The sequence below is a fragment of the Gastrolobium bilobum genome, unplaced genomic scaffold (genome assembly GCF_033153095.1).
Source record: "Gastrolobium bilobum isolate Gb01-03AN ecotype WA unplaced genomic scaffold, APGP_CSIRO_Gbil_v1 utg27758, whole genome shotgun sequence".
NCBI lineage: Eukaryota > Viridiplantae > Streptophyta > Magnoliopsida > Fabales > Fabaceae > Gastrolobium > Gastrolobium bilobum.
In genome coordinates, this window is record NW_026895348.1 from 117,758 (window position 1) to 140,901 (window position 23,144).

The window sequence follows — 23,144 nt, forward strand, 5'->3', positions numbered from 1 at the left end:
GGAGAGAAAACGACAGGAGGTATTAAGAAGGTAGAGCTACAGCGATATGGAAGGAAGTGAAATCTTAGATCTTGTTAGTATCAGCTGAGAATTAAATGCAGCAGTGGAGCATCTAGCTTTGACATAAATACATTATTCAATTGGACAAGTTATGGTCAGCATTTTGTTAGAGAGTAAAGTTAGACTTTGTAAACCATTAATCAGAAAATTAATCGAGTGGATTATCATATTCGTATGATTATGATTTGTTTAGTAAATCTTTATAAAATCCTAAACCCATAATTTTTTAATTAAAGATTACCATCTCCCCTCTACTTTCTGTTTGTGAATACCATGTAGAGCTATAAAGATTCATTTATGGAAAAAATATTTCTTCTGTCTTATCTCCAGTGAATTCAAAACCACATCGTTTTGTGGTGTTATAAGATTAAAAAATTATAATGATAAAGACTAATATAACTCTGCAATATATTAGAATTACAAAAACACATTGATTTTCATCTCAAACGACATTATTTTGAGCTTACAATAACTTATCTCCATTAACTGAAAAAAAAATCCTTTACCCTTCATTTATATGCCAAAAATTAGATAGAAGTTCATCATTCAAATAAAACAAAACATTATTCACAAAAAGAAAAAGAAAAAGAGACAAGCTAATGCCCTAAAGCTCAAATTGATGGCCCGCCAAATATACCCTTAATTCTTGAATACGAGGAAATCATCTTCAATATCATGCAACTTACGATAATAATATAAAGCTTAGAAAATACTAAGAAAAAAGGGAGATAATTACTTATAATTATTGACAATATTATCAAACTCAAACTCAAACCAATCATTAGTCAGGTCGAAATATTGAGCCAATAAATTATTGATTCAATTAATGAATCATTGATTCAACCATATAAATTAAATATATATAATAAAATATAAAATCAAAAACATCTTAACTAATAATTAAAGTTAGTTAAGTGATAAATGTTGTAAGTTATAATCCACATAATATATTTTTCAAACATTTTGTACAAAATTCTACAAAAGCGATTTTTTAAAAAATTCGGTGCCAATTTAATACGATTGAACCCAATTCAACCGATTTTATATCGGATCAAATACATGATTGGTCTAATATCTAAATCGAATCCGTTTTTATAACAGTGAGTATTAGACTACGCGGGCTTTGCCCATACTAAACTCCCGTAATAGGAATATAATTATTCCCCCAATGGCATATATACAAACAAGATACAAAATGGTGTTGGATGAAAAGGCCCCAGGAATCCACCATATATATTGCCGCATATAACGGATTTGCAACACCAAAGTGAAAGAATCACTACCCAGGTTTAAAGCTATGAAACCCCACGGTTTCTAAAGCATCAGTCATCTTCATCATCTAGCAGTGAAAATGAGAAAGGGTAGAACTTGTAACCATCACCCTCATAGAACTTGCTTTGGTACTCTACCCAGTGAAGTCGTAAAGCATGCAAGAAGGCACTTAAAGTTTCCATAACAAGTAACACGCCAACGGTAGCAAAAACGAAGATAATGAAACCCACAACCAGGATAATCACATTGTTGTACCTGTGACACCAGGGAGAGCAATTACCAGTCATTCCCCACGAGTTGTAAAGTCAAACAACTAGGTTGAATTTCAGGGAACCAAAAGAAAAAACGATTGTGGAGAATGAACGAGCAACAAGAACCACGGAGTCTGATGAGATAATTCGGTCAACCTCTCATAAATAGAAACCTACTCGTTTTTAAAAGTTAAAAATAGGTGGAAAAACTCAAATTATAAAAGTCAAATTGGGTTTAACTTTAAGCAATTAGTTTCAATTTTATAGATATCTTGTAATACCCGTGTCCAGAATAATTTCTCCTGGTTCAATCACGTATTGAATGCTCATCACTCCTATACTCTACATCATGAATTGCGCGTGAGAAAATTTAACAGCAATTCAAAAACTTAACATACCCCCATGCCATTATGAGAACCTTCTCGTAGAATACACTTGATAACTCTGAATGAGCAAGACTGGATTAGAAAAAAAAGGAAAAATTAGTAGATGCATCGTCATAATTTATATGCACATACATTATAACAGATCTACAGATGAATTGGTAAATTAACTGCATGATGTGAAGTTCCGACATTGTATCTGTGGTGGGATCAACTTTACTATTGAAATATAAGAATGCCTCACTTACCTGCCATAGGCAGCTAAAAAACTTTTTTTTAAGCCACTGTTTTGTAATATTTTGTGTTCGGTTGTGTGTTCGTGAGAAGATTCAGAGTCTATATAGATATACCTAAGAGCCCATAGACGAAGGTAAGAAGCTGTATTGGAGACTGCTCCAAGTACGAATTCTATGGTGTGAATAAGTTGATGCACAAAGACTTCACTGAACTCAAATTCCTCGTGACCATGGGAATCATGGTTTGACTCCACTTGCAAGCTCTCCTCTGTGCTTTGAAGTGGTATATATGATTCACCCCGGTGCCTCTGAAGTAACATAAGTATCAGAACCAGAACAAAGATAGAAGTTGCATGTACTTGAGTGAAGTTCAAAAGAAAGCATACATCTTCATGTTGCTTCTTCAAAATAAAAGGTTTTGGGATCAGCATCCAGGGTACAGAGACAATGGCCAGAAGTAAAAGCACAAGCTGGTAGGAACACAACAAAGCATGTCAGACTGTCACTGATATTCATGTTAAATATGCCAGAAAAACAAGGGGGAATTAAATTGGAAGTAATCAAACCTGAAGAATTTTCTGACCAACAAAGAGTTGGTTTTCACCCAAATCATCTGTAGGGCTCAGGAACATATAGATCATTACATGGTACAAATCGGCCTTAGAACCAGTGCACCACTTCACAATAATGAGAACAGATAGATAGCCAAATAGATTGTTGAGAAATATCATCTGGGGAATAAATTGAAACCTGGAGAGTGAAAGATTGAAACAACAAAATCAAGTTATGAAAATTTTGAAATTAGCAAGTTCATAGTCATCAACAGAAATTCAGTGATGTGATTGTGGACGTGAATACGTATATGATTTTATTTCAACTCCTTCCCTGCTAAAAAAAAGAACTATGTCTGTGTACCAAAAAGAAAGGCCCGTGTTGGATTTTCGCAAAATAAATGACTATTCAAATACATACAACAGTGGGCATAGAAAACTCCAGAATCCAGATAAGCTTTCAAGTGCTCAGACATGTAATACAGTAGATAATACAAACCTACCATATATTTAAGCCATTCACAAAGAATTTGGCATTGCAATAGCTCATTATAATTCCAAGGTTCATTTGGGCAATCCCAAGAAGAATTGACATTTTCATTTTCAATGAGTTTAGAAATGGTAATTCGCTTCGTGTACCATGCCATACAGGGTCCACTCCAAATGGATATGTGCGGTGCACTTTTATCAGGCCAACTGTAGCAGCATCCCTGCATCAAAAAGAGGGTTAGAAAAAAAAGAAAAGAAAAGAAAAGAAAGAAGAAGAGGAAAGATGGTAACTAAATTTTCTAAAAATATAGAGCGTAATATTTTATGTTATGAATCAAGGGATTTGATCTACCTGCAAGAAAGGTCACGACAGGCATATGCTGAAGGACCAAAGAGTTCAAAAGGAACAGAAAAGAACTCATTATAGATCAGACCAGTGAATATTGAGAAGAGTGCCATCAACATAATAACATAACGACCTCCAAAAGTCATCTCTGTGATGTCTCCAAGTTTCTGTTTTTTACCCAAATTTCCATGTTAAAAGACTGGAAATTTAAATAATACATGTGACTTGAAAAAAGATATTTTGATATATTTTAGAATTGTAAATAATGTGTACAAGGGGTTCTCTATTTATAGAGAATATTTGACCTACTTTTAACCTAAAGGCCTTGGCCCAATACAACAAAGGGCTTGGCCCAATACAACAATAAATGACTAAATAAAAACTAAATAATAACTAAATCAATATTATTTACAACACTCCTCCTCAAGCTGAGGAATAGATATTTATTATTCCCAGCTTGCTAGTAAGTTCTTGAAATCTGTCTGAAGGAAGCCCTTTTGTTAATAGATCAGCTAATTGACGCCCAGTGGGAATGTATGGAGTGGTAATCAACCCGCTATCAAGTTTCTCTTTGATGAAATGGCGGTCGACCTCAATATGTTTAGTCCGATCATGTTGAACTGGATTATGAGCTATACAAATAGCGGACTTATTATCACATAGCAGCTTCATAGGTCCCTCACATTTTATTTTGAGATCATCAAGTACAATTTTCAGCCACAGTAACTCACAAATGCCTTGAGCCATAGCTCGAAATTCAGCTTCTGCACTTGATCTGGCAACCACATCTTGTTTCTTACTTCTCCATGTCACCAAGTTACCGCAAAGAAACATGCAATAACCAGTGGTAGAACGACGGTCAGTCATGGATCCAGCATAATCAGCATCTGTGTAGACTTCTAAAGATAGATTGCCATCACGTCGGAATAACAATCCTTTACCAGGAGTACCTTTAAGATACTGAAGAATTCTCTCTACTGCCTGCATGTGTTTTTCCTTTGGATCGTGCATAAACTGTCTGACAACACTAACAGCATAAGCTAGGTCTGGTCTAGTATGAGCCAGATATATCAATTTCCCAACTAGCCGTTGATATTGTCCTTTATCAACTGGAGGACTCTCTTCTTCATAGCCCATCTTGTGATTCTGCTCAATAGGAGTATTAGAGGGTTTACACCCGAGCTTTCCTGCTTCTTTGAGAAGATCAAGAACATATTTCCTTTGGCTGATAAAAATTCCTTTGCTTGAATGAGCTACTTCTATCCCTAGGAAATATCTCAGTTTCCCAAGGTCTTTGACTTCGAACTCAAAGGCAAGCCGTGTCTGCAGAATCTGTCTCTCCACAAAATCATCACATGTGATAATAATATCATCAACATATACAAGGAGCACAGTAAGCTTCCCGTTTTGGGAGTGCTTGAAGAAAAGAGTGTGATCTCCTTGACTTCTATATCCTAAGGTCATCATAACCTTAGTAAACCTCCCAAACCAAGCACGAGGTGACTGCTTCAATCCATACAAGGCCTTTTTTAATCGACAAACTTTATTTTCCCCCTTCACAGAATCAAAACCAGACGAGATTTCCATGTAGACTTCTTCTTCTAACTCACCATTGAGGAAAACATTTTTCACATCAAATTGATTTATATCCCAATTGTAATGGGCAGCAAGGGACAACAAGATTCTCACTGTATTCATCTTTGCAACTGGAGCAAAGGTTTCTTCATAATCAATGCCATAGGTTTGAGTGTAACCTTTGGCGATTAATCGAGCCTTGTATCTCTCAAGAGTGCCATCAGAATTATATTTTAGGGCATAAACCCATATGCATCCTACTGTTTTCTTTCCGTTAGGTCTATCAATAATCTCCCATGTTTTATTTTTCTCCAACGCATTCATCTCCTCTTGCATGGCTTGAGCCCAATTCCCATCTTTCAAAGCTTCATGTACTGATTTTGGGATTGAAGTAGAATCTAGTGCTGAAACAAAGCTTTTGTGCTGCACAGAAAGATTAGCAGAGGAAACAAAATGAGAGATAGGGTATTGAGTACAAGAGGGACAGGAAGAACAAGATTTCTTGGAACAAGATCTTTTTCCTTTTCTTAAAGCAATGGGTAAATCATCAGAAGCAGTAGTAATGGGTAAGTCATCAGAAGTATCATGATCAGAAATATGAGATTCAGGACTTACCAGTGGTTCAGACGATTGAGGTTGCTGTTGAGGCAATGTGGGCTGTTTCCTTCTTTGATATACCAATTTAGGTGTTACAATTAGGGTTGGCAAAACGGGCCAACCCGGCTCGACCCGGCCCAACCCGCATTCAGCCCGAAAAAAATGGGTCGGGTCGGGTTGGCTCGAAAAAAAAAAAATCGCCAGAAAACCCAACCCGGCTCGACCCGAGCCGGGTTAGGGTTGGCTCGATAATCAGCTCGCGGGTTGGCTCGTAAAAAAGCTCACGGGTTGGCTCAAAAAAAGCTCGCGAGTTAGCTCGAAATGATGCTAGTGGGTTGGCTCGCGGGTTGGTTAGCTCAAAATATTGGCTCGCGGGTTGGCTAAAAAAATTTAATTTTTGTGGTTTGTTCTCCTGTATAAAATTATTGTATTTTGCAGTCCAACTACAAGTAGAGTAGTTTACAAAATCCAAAAACATTAAATGAAACACAAACCACTCCACGAATCACAGGAGTCATTTATCATGATTTTCTGAATTACTCTAACTCACGATAACCATAAAACGTATGTAAAGCCAAAAAATAAAAAATAAAAGAAATCCATTATATATTTCAACGATAAGCATCTAGAATCAAAAGTCAATCATGAAAAAAAAGGACCTGCAAAAGCGACCAATATAGTAAAGTCCATCAGTGGAGAATCCATTAGTAAAGTCCATTGTATTTTATTAAAAAAAAAAGAAAGAAAGAAAAAAAGAGTAACCCGTGAGCTGGCTCGTTTGAGCTCGGGTTGGCTCAGGTCGGGCTAAATCGAGCTGGCAGCTCATTTTTGCCAACCCAACCCGGCTCGTTTTGTGTCGGGTTGGCTCATTTTTGCCATCCCTAGTTACAATCTTCCGTATCTCTTGTGTACTTGATGTATCAGTCATAGGAGGATCAGACATAGACACATTAGGAACAGGAACAAGAGGAAGAGACACTGACACAGGTGAAGGAGTAGACACTGAAGTGTCAAAGAAGGAAGGTGACGAGTCTTTTGGTGAATCATTCTCCCCCTGAAGATGAGGACCTTGGAAAAAAGACTCAGATTCCTGAAATGTAACATCCATAGAAACAAAAAATTTCCGACTTCCAGGGTGATAACACTTGTAGCCCTTCTTATCAGGAGCATATCCAAGGAAGACACATTTAAGAGCCCTAGGATCCAACTTACTGCGATGCTGTTTATGAATATGAACAAAGACAACACGCCCAAACACTCGAGGAGGAAGACTTTGCAAAGTTGGAATAGAAGGAAAAAAAGAAGTCATGGAGTGAATAGGACTTACATGATCGAGAACCCGAGTGGGTAGACGATTGATCAAGAATGCTGCAGTAAGAATGGCATCTCCCCAATAGCATTTGGGTACATGTGTTTGAAACAATAAGGCACGAGCAACTTCAAGAAGGTGACCATTTTTCCTTTCAGCAACCCCATTTTGTTGAGGGGTGTCTACACATGTAAGTTCATGAATCATACCTTGATTTTGTATAAATTGGGAAAAAGAGTGATTGACATATTCAGTACCATTATCTGTCCTTAGTCTTTTGATTTTTTTACAAAATTGAGTCTCAATCATTTTATAAAATTGAAAGAACAGTTTTGGTACCTCAGACTTTTCATGCATTAAGTAAACCCAAGTTACACGAGTGCAATCATCAATAAAAGAAACAAACCATTTATTTCCAGAAGAATGAGGGACCTTAGAAGGACCCCAAACATCAGAATGAATAAGATCAAAAGGTTCAACACTTTTAGTAATACTAGAAGGGAAAGACACACGATGATACTTAGCAAACTCACAAACATCACAATGATAAGACTCAACAGACTTAGACAAAAATAAAGACGGAAATAAAGACTTGAGTAAACTAAATGAAGGATGTCCCAAGCGCTTATGATGAAGCCAAATCAGAGAATCAACAGTTGACTGGCCATGTGACAGTAAGATGTGATCCTTAACATAAGTTGCAGGAGATTGTGACACCAGATAATACAGCCCACCTTGCTCTTTAGCACCCCCAATCGTCTTCCCTGTGGCGAGATCCTGAAAAACACAGTGAGTAGGAAAGAAGGTTACAGTGCAATTTAAATCTTTTGTGATTTTATGAATAGAAAGAAGATTAGTAGAAAGTTTAGGGACATGAAGAGCATCTTTGAGATGTAAGGAAGGCTGTAATTTTATGTTACCAGAACCCGCAACTGATGTATGGGAGCCATCAGCTACGGCTATCGTATGAGTGCCAATGGTAGGGTTATAAGAAACAAAGGGGTCAGCACAACAAGCCATATGATCAGTAGCACCAGAATCAACAACCCAAGAATGTTTAAAATCAATACATGAAGTAAGAAAAGAAGAAATTTTGGAGCTCATACCAGTCATAGCCAAATCACTAGTACTAGATGGCTTACTCAGAGAATCAAGTATGGTTCGAAGTCGTTCCAACTCATCTGGACGAAATGCAGGTTGGGTCTCATTAGGTGTAGGAGCTATATCAGAAGAAGTAAAATGCGCTTGACCACGCATCCTTGCCATCTTTTCTAAGACAGTTTGTTTTCCATGGAGGCGATAGCATAGATCCTTGATATGACCTGTTCTTTTACAATAAGAACACCAGCGATCATCTTTCTTAGGTCTAGAAGATGCTCCATCAGAATATTTTGGAAAGGAACTCCTGTAAGTAGAACCATCCTTTTTTGAAATCATAGCAGACCCATCAGTGGGTTTAGAAGCAGCACCATCTTTTGATGATAACATGACAGATTTATCAGGGTTCATCATAACACCCCGACGATTCTCCTCTCCCCGAACAGTATTGAAAACAGCAGAAAGGGATGGAAAAGTTTCTTTGCCAAGTATCTGAACCCGAATAGGATCATACTCGGAATTCAAACCAGCAAGAAAATCAAAAATACGCTCATTTTCCACCTCCTTGGCTAAAGCAGTAGCATCTGCAGTACATTTCATCTTCAAACTCTGAAATTGATCAAGTTCAGTCCATGACTCCTTCAAGGTGCCATAGTACTCAGTCACGGATAAAGAATCTTGTTTTGTAGCGAATATTTTATTGCGCAATTCATAGCGCGCAACCATATCCTGTTTCAAGGAATAAGTGGAGCGGACAGTTTCCCAAATCTCCATAGCAGAAGACAAGAACATACAATGACGACCCACTTCAGGAGTCATCGAATTCCACAACCAAGTCATGATAAGAGAATCCTCATTATCCCAAACAGCAAAATCGGGATCCGTGGCAGCAGGAGCAAGGCCATCAAGATGAGCAATCTTATTGCGACTCTTGATGGTAGTACGAATGAACTGAGACCATGACAAATAATTTGATCCGTCAAATCGATAACTCTGATGTAGACTTGGAAGATCATTGTGACCAAGAGGGGTCACCACAGATGAGGTAGAATTTTTTTCAGATAAGTTTAGAGTTGAATCACCGTCGGAAGCGGCCATACTGCAAAACAACTCAAGGAATAGTACCAAGAAGCCAAAAAATCACGAAAAAATTACCAAACGAGGTCCGATCAAAGAGGTGAGCACAGATCCAGAACGAGCTTGGAGAGTCGATCAAGACTGCACCGGTCCGCAGCCAATAGCAATCGTCACGCGCTGTCACGCGCCGGTGAAGCAGGCGGCGCGTGGGATTCACGCGCAGGGAAAGAAGCGGCGCGTGGAGGCGCGTCTGACGTCCGATCGGGCTGGGCTTTTCAGGCGAAGGTCGTCCAAGGGTTGCGAACCTATCTGGGGCTGATCGGAGTTGAATGGCCGCCAGAAAGAAGGTCAATCGTGATGAACAGTGTTCTTAGTTAGTGAAAAACGCTTTCTGTTTGGAGGTGACGTTGAACGGTTCAGTTTGGGGTCTTGTTATTGAGGAAGATGAGAGAAAAACAAAGAGAAGCAGTGATCTCTCGGTCCAAGAGGTCCCCGGAAAATTTTTCCGGTGGCGGCTGATGGCAGCGAGAGATGGAAAACAAAAAAAGGTTTCGTAGGCGCGGAAGCAGAGCCCTCAAGATCGAGAGCTCTGATACCAACTTGAAAAAGGGTATTCTGATATATTTTGGAATTGTAAATAATGTGTACAAGGGGTTCTCTATTTATAGAGAATATTTGACCTACTTTTAACCTAAAGGCCTTGGCCCAATACAACAAAGGGCTTGGCCCAATACAACAATAAATGACTAAATAAAAACTAAATAATAACTAAATCAATATTATTTACAACAATATGTAACAAAAACTCCTCTTCAAAATATAATTAATTATGCAAGATGAACTAAAGTAACATATACCACTAAACAGAAATTGACAATAAAGAGTAATATGAATCTGAAAGGCTTTCACAATCGATCAACAAAATTTTAAAGATTTTTCATCATCTAGTTAATAACAAAAATAAAATTATGGTCAACGGTATCAACTATCTAAGTTGCTGAAGTCCTTTGCAGGGAGCCCAAGGATCTGGGATGAAACCTGCCTTCAATAGGGAGGGAGAGGTAAAAAAACAAGTTATGGTTTCTTGCAATAACCACTAATTGGAATGATTTTATCACTATTGAATCTTGATGCATGATCTTAAAAGGAAAAATAACCCAAACATTTTCTCAATCAGCAAGCAGCACTATACAACACTTGAAAGTTGTACTCGAAAACTAATTATTTGCTATAGAAGAGTTCTCAGTAACTGCAGAAAGAAGAGTTAATAAATACAATATTAACCTGCACCAGGTTGCCAAATGTTTTCATTAATCTATAAGGATTCTAATATGAACCTTGGGGAGCCTCATCCCAAAAGCTAGCTCATAAGGTAGGAGAGCCCAAAGTCCATATAAACCTCACACTAGAATTTTATGTTTTCGATGTGGCTCTCCAAGTCTCATGTGGTCTGGCTTTGTGCTAGTTTTTTACTAGCCCTTGGTGAACACTGAAATGTCAACGTCACCATCTACGCCGCTCGATTGCAACTGGAAAACATAATAGAAGGCTCTGATACCAATTGATACAAACCTTGGGAGAGCCTCACCCCAAAAACTAGCTCGTAGAGTAGGAAAGTCCAAAGTCCATATAAACCCCACAACAAAACTTTATGTTTCTGATGTAGGCCTCCAAGTCCTATACCTTGTAATAGGATCGTAACAAATTCTAATCTTGCCAAAAAGTCAACATTAATTATCACCAAGTTACAAATATGTTTCTTCATATAGACTCACCAATCACCATACACAGCATCAGACAGGTAGTCAGACATTTCCTAAAAGGGTGGAGAAAATCTACTTAATTTCTCCCCTTATAATAACATATCTTTTGCCTTTTCTACTCTTGTTTTTTCCAGAACAATTTTTTGTAGCAATCTAAGCTTACCTGGCTAGAAAGTTTCTTTTCCCTGACTATGAAAATAAGACCCGCCAGGAGTAAACATATTCCATGTCCCCAATCACCAAACATGACCGCAAAAAGAAATGGAAAGGTAATTATGGTATATACAGTAGGGTTTGCCTCCTGATACCTAGCAACCCTGAAATAATAGTACAAAATTCATGTATAAGTACAATCGTTCATTAAAAAAAAGCACAAATAAGTAATTAAGTTCATAAACTATTTAAGACAATTGCCCCATCTGGCTCAATATTACGATAAAGGTAAACCATGAGGTACGGCAGTCTCTCTTAGTATCTTTTATGTTCAACTGTATGGTTTTGATCAATATAATTACAAATTAGAATAAAAAAAAGTTTATTGAATTTTAGCTTTTGATTTTGAATTGTTTGGATGCTAATGCTGTCTACTTTAAAATTCACATTTCTACACAATAAATCTATGAATTTCAATACAGGTATCAAATCTGGTCCGGACTGTAAAAATTTTAGATTTTCCAGAATTCATTTTTGTGCAGAGCATGATATCTCTGTCAATTCGAAGTATTACTTTGTGGGCTGCTAATCTAATTTTCAGTTTGCTTCAGTCATTTATTTGAACCTTGTACTTTATTGCCATATTGTGCAAGGACAAATTTGTTTGTCCATGGTATGCAAAACTCCAATGGTATATTAAATTCTTAAAGCGAAAAATTTATGCGAGCTTGCAAACAAATGTATGTTGCAATTATTCTGCAATTATTATTTTTTAAGTATACCTTCCCTCCACCTACCCAACAAAAAGAAAAGAAATGAAACAAACGGGAAAAGAAATCAGCATTTTGCTCACCCATATGAATCAATAATTTCTTGAAATGGAGAGGTAAATTTGTTTGTGCGAAAATAGGTAGGTGGTATCTTCCTACTGTGCAAAACTTGGAAAATGGCGCTGACTTGGGAGTTAGAGTCAAATGCTGCCCGCTGCAATGCATCTTGGATCTGAAAAATTGAGGTTGTTCCACAGAATCAATCATACAGTAATCATTTTATCTTAAAGGAAATTATTAGCTCTGGCTCAATAAAAAGAAATACCTATATATATATATATATATATATATATATATATATATATATATTTTGCAAGAACAATAAATACCATCTTTGTTGCAAAAATTGGACTTCAACCCTCGGCCACGAGACATTTTTTGGTCACATCAAGGCTAGGCATGTTCAGAGTATGGTAAATGGATTTCTCCTTCCTCACCTACATGAATTGAAATAAATATTGTAAAAAGAAGTCAGTGCCAACAGGATAAAAATATTTAAACTAAATCATAAATAATTTCTAGAATAGGGAACCAAAACTTAATCTAAATTAAAAACATGATAAAAAGGCAAACAATCAGGCATACATGTTCATGTTTGTTAGAGAATAATATAAATCATTAGAAAGATCCTCACCCAACACCTTAAGGTTTTGGGTTGAAATGGTTCCTTACAATGTTCATTACGTACATAACAAAAAACATAACTGAGCATAATATTTGACATACCAAAAGATTCCATTGCTCAAATTGAACCCCAATAACCTGAAGCAAGTTGTCTTCGTGAAGCAGTCCAGCATCTATTGCGGTTTTCAATTCTAAAAGTCTTTCTGAAACCTGCAGGTAAATTTGATAGAATTACTTGGACATACAGCTGAAAAACTAGTAACTTACCTAATAGTTAGCACAGATGGAAAAATGATGAGGCTTCCTAAAAATAAAACATACAAGAAAACAACAACTTAGCTAGATCAACATCGTTGTGAAGCATAAATTAAAAGATTATTGTTGTTTGCATGAATCAGAATGATATCTTAATTAAATTTTTTTCTACTTATTATAAATATTCTTTAGTTAGTAGGCCAGCTCATTAATATTCTCTAATTATTAGGTCGGATCATTAGTTTAGAGCAACCGTTTACTAGCTTCCTGACTTTTATGGATTTTTTTCCTAAATTATTCATCCCCAATGTTTTGCACGTCTCTCCTATATGTAGAGACTTCTTTATATTTTAAAAGTATACAAAAAAAGGCATCCCTTTTCAATGATTATCCGATTTTGTGACCGAAGGGTCATGGGTTCGAATCTAAGAAAAAACTTTGCAAAAACTACGTAGAATGATTTCCTCACCCCTACCCTCGCAAGTTAGGGTTTCATCATGAGTTGTTTATCATATCTGCAAGCAAATATATTCATTAGTTTCACCCTTCTATAATTTCTTTCATGTGTCAGAATATCATTAAAATTAAAGTCAGAGACCAGTCCACCATGAAAACTGTTCTGACAATCTGCACATTCAAAATAACATGCCTATGCCTGAGAACAGAAAAATAGCTCAAGTAAATATCTGATAGGACCCCTAAAAAATAAATGGGAACAGGTTCAGAGTTAGTTAGACAATTGGATGTCTGTTTAGATAGTTACAGTTACAATCTATTAACCGGAATGGTAGTTACTAGTTAGGAACAGGGATTAGCTTAAATAGCAAGGAAGAAGGGAAGAATTAGGGAATTTAGATTGGAAAATTGAGCAAAGACTCTGTTGAAAAAGGGGAAACTCATGGAAGGAGAATTCTCTCTTTAGGTTCTTTGTAATTCAATAAACACTACCAACGTGTTATTCTCCCTTTCCCTTTTTTGTTTTTCTAATCTCTCTCTGTAAACTCAGAACCCATTTCTGGGTTGGAAACAGGATCAATAAAACGTTGAACAGTACACAACAGTACAAGCACACTTTTTCCATAGTTTTGATTATAAAGTGATAAAGTTAGTAAAGTTCAAATCATAGTTATCAAATGCAGGTAGCAGCATGCCTCATAAAACTTCAAATGCAAGCAAGCAAACATGTTTATGGAAGACATCTCCAAGGAAATAATTCTTTACTGCCTAATGGTAATTTTACAAGTACTCACTCAATGCCTTATGGTTATGGAAGACATCTCAGAAAACTTTGAAATTGAGCCAATCTTCTCTTGTCCACTTTGAGGCCACAATAAAGGTTATTAAGTACTGCTAAAAGGGTATGATTTTCAAACCATAGAAAAAACCTGCATGACCACCTAACTCTGACATCATTTCAATACTACAGTTAGAGATATATAAAATCATTAATGTAATCTCACCCAACAGCTTAAGCTTTTGGGTTGAATTGGTTCTTTACATGGTACCAAAGCTCTACTGTTTTGGGAACTTTCGCTTCCGCTAAAAACCCTAAACCGTGCGTCCCTCTGGCTTGCAATTGTCAGAACCTTTGTTCACGGGCGTCACTGTTCACGATTACACTGTTCACTGGTGTTACTGTTCATCGCCGAAAACACTGTTTTGGCATCCTTTTTGGGTCGTTTCAAGACAGAACTACTTGTTTTTGTCTCCTCCTTCCAAATCTGCTATTGGTTCTTCGTGGGTCTCTTGTTTGGCGCGTGTTTCGTCTTGTTTGGCTATCGTTTGATTCCATTTGCTTTGATCTACAAGTTTTTATTGCATTCATAACGGCAAAATCATCTCTTGTTCACTCAGAGGTCAATTCTCCTCCTCTTCCTGCCAAAAGTTCTTCGGGTATCATCTTCACTAATGTTGGGCCCATTACCTCCTCCAAACTGAAGGGTTCTATTAACTATAAGAATTGGGCCCCTCTGTTCGTGTCTGGTTCTTTGGATAGGGGCATGGGCGACATCTGACAATTAAATCTGCTGCTACTTAAAGGAAGAAAAATCTGATTGGGAAAGGATTGACAACCAACTTCTGAGTATTCTTTGGCAGTCTATTGATCCAATCGTTTTGGACATTTTCCATTATTTTCAGACCAGCTATGAAGTGTGGGAGGAAGCTAAACACCTCTACACTAATGATATTCAGCAGCTCTATTCTATCATTTCTCAATTCATGGATTTGTGCAAATCATCTGACATTCAGATGGAGACATATGTTCGTAAAAGTCGATCTTTGATGCAGGCGTACTTGGATATGTTGTCTTACCCTATTGATGCTTCTGCATATAGGAAACACGTGGCAGCTCCCATTGCACGATACTCAGCCTCTGCACTGGATCGGGCGACAACAGTTTGTTTCGTACTCTCCAAAGATGATACAATAACCTGAAGTAGAGCGTCTATCCAAGGGTGATCCTGCCCAATCAGCATATGAATAACCACAAATCTATGTATGTCCCTAATTTGAAAATAATAAGCCTTCCCCTGGTGCTCTTTTGATGTACCGGAGGTTCTTCACAGCAACATCCCAACGAGAATCACAAGAGGAGTCAAGGAACTGACTAGCCACACTAACAGTAAAAGAGATGTTCGGCCTAGTTACAGTGAAATAATTAAGCTTCCCAATCAACCTCCGATAACGTCCAGGATCAGATAATGACTCCCCCTATCCGGGCAATAATTTGATATTAGGATCCATGAGTGTAGTCATGGTATCAGAGCCAGGTTGTCACGGGTTCGTTCCTCACCGCTCCTATTTAATTAATAATTAATTAAGTCTTGTGGAGCTTTTTAGCACAGGTAGGCTGGACCTGATGCATCACCCACCCTTCAAGCCGAATGAGCTCTCGTATGAGGGGGCGTGTAAGAGATATATAAAACCATTAATATAGCCTCACCCAACAACTTAAGCTTTTGGGTTGAATTGGTTCTTTACAACTATGTCATATCTTCCACAATTAAAATGCAAAGATGGCTTGTTCATAGTTGACCTAAGATCACAGTTTTCTTCCATATTTACTGCTTTAAAGGAGTACAACAGGAGCTTGACCAAAATAATAATATTATTGTTTAAAAAAAAAACTGGGGGGAGGTGGTTAGAAAAAAAACAGAAGCTTATCCTTAGGACAAGTAAGAAGCATAAAGCAAACCTCTGATATCATTTGAACTTGTTTTCCTAGTTCCTCAGTGAAAGGGTAACGATTAGCACCAAATGTCTCACATATTCTCAGAATCTTGGCTTTTGCTTTTTCACCAGCATAGAAGACCACAAACACATTTTTCTCAACCTGCAGCATGACATTCATAAGTCACCATAAAATGTAAACCAGAAAAATGTATTGCAGCAGGCAAAAAAAAGAAAAACTCAACCTAAAACGCACGACCTTATTTACTACTTTATGCTTAATAATAATAGTGATCAAAGATTCATAAGTACAGGTGGGAACATAACACAACGATTGATATAGCTAGCCTTCAAATAAAAATAGGAGATTAGAAAATATAATAATCATCTCAATTTTCAATTTATCAATGCCAACAAATAAGTATTAACAGAATAGCCAAATTAATTTATAAAAATTAAGAAAAAATACAACTAAAGAATTTGCTTTATTATACATATTTCAAAAGAAAGTTATTAATAGAGAACACTTCTAATACATTTCTTCGTTTAGAAGGCCAAGGTAAGCTGTGATAGGTTAGGGAACAGATATATCATTTAAAAGAAACATCAACCAATGAACCAATCAACCAAGTAAGGTTAACTCTCAGGGCACTAAACCAAGACACTACAAAAAAAAATTTATGAAAAAAAAAAGTGTCCAGTTTCCATGAGTAACCTAATTAGTTTGACTAAAACAACAAAATATTTGGTACAAACCAAGACAACATACTAGCAACCCATTAGGTATACAAAACTTAGAAGAAAAACACCCGTTGGTTGCATCCAGACTAATTATTTGAATATAAGCTATAATAGAAGTGACAATACATGAACATTAAACTAGCTTGCAACTAATTATTTCATGGATAGAATGCATATGAGGGAAATATGGGTAAGCACCTGTTCTCCAGAAACAGGATCTGTGACAAGATCCTCAACAATGATCTGCCTCAAAAACACATTGCCTCTAGTAGCACGAAATAAAATTCTCTCAAATGCCATTGACTTTTCCCTGGTAACAAGACCTGCTAAAAACCCCAACTTAACTTGCTTCGATGAATCAGTGGAACATTCCTTTACAACAAAAAAAACAGCAGGAATTGTTTCATTAGAAAAAAGGTTATTGTCAATATAACAAGAGTAAAATGTTAGATATGAGTAGGCATGAAATTTACTTGGTCCTGTAATAAGGGTGTTTCCACAGATTCACCACTCAGATGGAGTGATTCATGTTCTCTCCGATGCTCCAAGGCATGGCTTTGAGCTGAGTGGAAAAATTCACCAGCCTGAAAATGATGACTAGTTATTCATTGATTGGCATGTCGTGCATAAATATTTACAGTACACTACTAAAATGCCAATCCTATAAACTAACAATCAAAGAGAAACTATAAGTTATTCGACATCAGCATATAGAGAGCAAAATGATCAGTAAAATATATTTAATAACATTAGCAATCAGAGAAGTATTGAGAATGTTTGAAAATTTAAGACAGCTTTGACAGTGCCTCAATCAACATATCAAATAGCAGTTAGGTAGAAGTAGAACACATGAAATTATAATATGTTTCTCTTTAGCTAGCAGAAATACATGCCATTGGCACATTGTCAACTCCATTTTCACTTCAATCAAGCACATCCTACTTGAGCATGCAACAATTAATGAAGCTAACGTTCAACATCAACATCAACAACACTTTTATCCCAAACTAATTGTGCTTGCATGCATGGCCTGTCCCAAGCCAGGATAAAGGAGGAGGGTTGGCGTCAGTGTAACGAGCCGGCCGTAAAAAACAGCTATATTTGTGAGATGAACCCTTATGAACAATTACTGAAGCTAACGTTATCTATACAAAATCAAATGAACACGGTTTTCAAATATAATAAGTCAAGAAACCCAAAACAAACATATGCGAATAAATTGACTGTGGAATAGGATTTCAAAGGGCAGAGAAAATGTTGAAATTACAAGGTCGGGTGGATAAGGAGAGAAAAGATAAAATATGACTGATTAATATTCTTACAATATGATGACGTATAGATACAAACCACAAACACCAACTAGGTCACTAGTGTAGTACAACAAGTAAAAGACTCCAAATGCTATCAAATAAGATTACTGACTAACAAGACTCCTAACAAAAAATAAGTTCACAACAGACAATTTAGTAGGTAAAAGTAAAGGCTTCATATATTATAGTTTAACATTGATTAGAGATACCCATAAACATTGTCTATTTTCATTTTTCCAGTATAATTAAGGAAAAGACATAATTTCACTCTGTTTCTTTAGTTATTTTCTTTAACTGTATTTCTTGAAAGTAAATAACAACCATTACATGTTGCTAAAAATGGAAACTATACTAAATCATTAAAGCAGCAGATAGTTGATTGAAAGACATAGTTTGTGGCTTCAGCAGAAAATGGACTGCACCTTTTGCAGAACAAGCTTATACTCCAGTAGTTCATTGTATGAGCGTTGCAACTTTTCACTGTTTGCATTCATCTCAGTTAACTCTGACTCAAGTTCTGTAAGCTTTACCTATTAAAAATGTTGATCTTTTATGAGAAAAACAAACATCAGAAACAATATTGTGCAACAGCTTATTTTTTATTCTGACTAATGAACTTGTTTTAAATACAAAACTGAGCTCATGCAGTTGCTACTAACCAGCTGATTTTGTTGGTCCACAAAATCAGCAACAAACTAACAAAGCAATAACAGTAAAATGCAGTAAACAAACTCCTAAACAAAAGACTAATCAATTTAAAAAACAACTAATTAACTCCTAAAAAATAGGACATCAACAGCAGCCTTGAAACACCAACATTCTCCTCCTGGATCAAGTGATGCACACTCCTAGCTTCTCCCTGAGAAATTCAAATCGACTAACATGAAATGACTTGGTGAATATATCTGCAATTTGGTTTTCTGAACTGCAGTACATTAGCTTCACTTCTGCACTTCTCTCAAAAAATAATACTTGATCTTAAAATGCTTTGTTCTTCCATGAAATACTGGATTCTGTGAAATAGCTAGAGCAGCTTGATTATCCACAAATACTTCTATGCCTTCTTTTTGCTCCAAATGCAGGTCATCCATCAGCTTCTTCAACCATAATGCTTGGTTTACAGCTGCAGTAGCTGCAATGAACTCAGCTTCTGCAGTTGATTGGGCCACTATTTCCTGCTTCTTTGAACACCAAGAAAAACAAGCTGACCCAAATGTAAAACAATAACCCGAAATACTTTTCATATCATCCACTGATCCAGCCCAGTCACTGTCAGAATACCCTTGCAACTTAAACTTCTGAATTCTGCAGAATTTGATTCCATATGAAAGAGTACCTTTCAAGTACCTTAACACCCTTTTTGCAGCTACCATATGCAGTTCACTTGGACAAAGATCTGTATGAATTAGTTGTAGCTTCTTTGTAGCTCTGCAGGTGGATTCTTTGAAAGGAAGTCTTGTCTGTTTGCCCAAAAAACAAGCTTTGCACCTTGTGATCTGCTCCTCCAGGATTGGTAACCCAGTTGCCATTTCATTCTTCTGCATGAATAGTAAGCCTTTGTAATGAAAATGCCCCAACCTTTTGTGCCATATTTCTGAATCACTAGTCTGACACTTGAATGCCGCTTGCTCCTTCTCAAGGGGATTTAGAGAAAAACTCTTATGTTGCATCTTTATTCTGAACAGCTCCTGACCTTTTGAGTCAAAGATCAAACACTTCCCTTCTTCAAATATCACTTAAAATCCCTTTTCTACCAACTGCCCCACACTCAGCAAATTCTGATCAATATCAGGCACGTACATCACACCAGAAACCAGCTTAGTTCCAGCATAGCTCTCTATTGCTACAGTCCCTTTACCTTTCACTTCTAGATACTCTCCATTTCCAATTCTCACTCTTGACTGCAATGACTTGTCAAGGTCTCTAAATAGCTTTTCATCACTTGTCATGTGATTTGTGCAACCACTATCAACAAGCCAACTATCACATGGAGCACTAGAGGAGAAACAAGAGGCAGCAAATAATTGATCTGCCTCATGCTGGTCTGCAACATGTGCCTCACCTTGCTGCTGATCTCCTTTTTCTTTGCAGAACCTTTCAATGTGTCCAAGCCTATGACACTTTCTGCACTTCACATCTGGCCTCTTCCAACATCTGAAGTGTGGGTGATTCTGCTTTCCACAATGCTTACATGAGGAATGCCCGCCCCAATTGTTCTTAGAGTTGATTGCATTGTTCTCTCCTGCAGCAGCTTCTGAACCACTACTGTCATCTCCTTTCTTCCATCTTACATTATGCTGTTCTTTAGCCTGCAAAGCTCCTTCTGTACTTCCTTCAAGCCTCATTAACCTTCTCTGCTCTTGTGCTTGCAGAGCACTTAGCAATTCTGCCAACTTGATTTGAGACAAATCCTTGGTATTCTCCAAAGATGCAATGGTTGCTTCAAACCTTTCGGGCAAGGAGACAAGAACCTTTTGCACTAGCCTATTATCAGAGAGGTCAGTGCCTAAAGCTCTTGCTTGATTTGCAATATTTACCAACTTATCAGAATACTCCTTAATTGTTTCAGACTTCTTCATCTGCAATCTCTCAAATTGTGTGATTAGATTCAGCCCCTTCATGCTTCTAATCCTCTCATCTCCTTTATACTCATCTTTGAGGAAGTCCCAAATAGCTTGAGCTGATTCACAAGCCATAATTCTGCTGAAAATGGCAGGTGAGACAGCAGCATATAAACAAAACTTTGCCTTTGCTTTTCTTGTTATCCTCTCCTTATGAAACTTGATCTGATTGATGGTTGGATTATCAGGAAGGGGAGCAACTTCATAATCTTGTTCTACAGCTTCCCAAAAATCGCAACCCTCTAGATAGGCTTGCATTCTCACTGCCCATGCTTGATAATTTTCTCCATCGAATATTGGTGGAGCCATTGCTGAAAAACCACTCGATCCTCCCTCCATTAATTTCTCAAGTCACTCACAGCCCCTTAAGATCAAGAAGGCTCTTGATACCAATGTTGATCTTTTATGAGAAAAACAAACATCAGAAACAATATTGTGCAACAGCTTATTTTTTATCCTGACTAATGAACTTGTTTTAAATACAAAACTGAGCTCATGCAGTTGCTACTAACCAGCTGATTTTGTTGGTCCACAAAATCAGCAACAAACTAACAAAGCAATAACAGTAAAATGCAGTAAACAAACTCCTAAACAAAAGACTAATCAATTTAAAAAACAACTAATTAACTCCTAAAAAATAGGACATCAACAGCAGCCTTGAAACACCAACAAAAAAGATACACCCAAGGTTACCGTATACAATAAAATTTACAAACGTTGAAAACAATATTAACAAACATATCAACGTACCTCAAGGTCATCAATGTTTAGATCAGGTTGAGTTGTGGAACTTAGTGGTGAGACACCAGCCTTCAACATTTGCTCCTTGAAATATCGCAATTTACGAGCCATCTCGCCACATCTTTTTAACTTCATTTGAACCAGTAAAGTATATTATCAAAATATGCATGAAAGAGCTAAATTCTAAATTTAAGTGATATGAAAGAGATGATAAATTCCAATGATAAAATATAAAATTGTGCACAATTCACTCTTCCATCCAGGGTCTCTCTTGCCCCACCTCACCCCCAAACACCATCTTCCCTCCTATACAGAGAATCCTTTGCATCACGACTACAATTAAATTGAACCATAGCATTTCGTGATTAATCGGTAAATTCACTTTGATATAAAAGTATTGCAAGAACAAGAACACGAAGAAGTATCGGCATATGGTTGACTTGGGTCAGTTAACTGATAGGACATAATTATTATCACTCAAAGCTATTATTGCCATCGCAAAATCCTTTAGTTCTCATTCTTTTTTCATGAATATCTAATACAAGCAGAGCACCATGTCCACGTTCCACAAGCAAACACAAGTAGTAGTGGCTCACGATAGCATTAAACAAAAAAAAAAAAGGCACCTGAGTCGCATAAGTTCGTTGAAAAGGGCTCTTATCTGCATTGAGCTGAAAATAACATAGGGCAGAAACACGTTATATTTTTAGAAACCTTCCAAAATAGCACGTCGTCATCATCATACTTCAATCTAGAATAGGAAAGAGGCTTGCGTTGACTGCATAATTTGTTACTGGCATAATCATTTTAACACACTCCTTTTGTTAACTGATTAAATCGGCACATAAACTAATGTTTAAAGAAAAGAAAAATTAAAACAATATTATGTTAAAATTCTATCATATCTGGAGAGTATTTCCACCATTCAATTAACACACATAGCAGAGATTAAAAATGCTCGTGAGAATCTTCAATTAACTAATTAATAGTTAGTGTAGGCATGAGTAAATGGAAATGATGGTGAAGAAACAAAAGAAAAGGGAAAGGGAAGAGTGAGAAATGGAGTAATGGTGACATCATTGAATTGAAGGAGGCCAAGGTCGCCGAGGTAAGAGACGGAGCGGTGAGCGGATTCGACGGGGATAATTAGCTGAACCAATTGAATCGGCTCCGAACGGAACAAATCCATCGGCGAACAGCAACCACGGCGCACTACTCTCAAGTCAACCACTGCCTCACTACACCTTCCTTCACCTTCTCTCTAAAGTCTAAATCCTTCCATGTCCCATTTTATATTACATGAAGCTACAGCACCATTTTCATGCATTTTTTTTTTTTTAAATTAATCTCTAACATGTCCAATATTTTTATTTTTTTTTAGTTTATCGACTGAGACTACTATCTCCTCTCCTTACTCTAAATAATTTCTACGCTAAAAAAAGTAGACGAATTATAAAAAGAATCTTTATTTATATTTCTTAAAAACCAATTCTGTATAATACTCATGCTCGTAAATAATATAATTGTTGTTAAATTTATTATTTATAATTATGTAGCGTTTTCTTTTTTCATTTTTATCTCATTCAATAAAATTTAAAATGTTTTTTTTTGTCCTAAATCCATGGCGCAAACAGTCAAATTCATTACTCTTCTCCCACTGGGTAAGTAAAGATATATTTTAATTAAGTATG

General features: G+C 36.8%; 1 pseudogene; it reads right to left on the reverse strand.

The window, feature by feature from the left end:
* Nucleotides 1–1,069: 1,069 nt before the first annotated feature.
* Nucleotides 1,070–22,859, reverse strand: LOC133306586 (V-type proton ATPase subunit a2-like; annotated as a pseudogene).
* Between the last annotated feature and the right edge of the window lie 285 nt (nucleotides 22,860–23,144).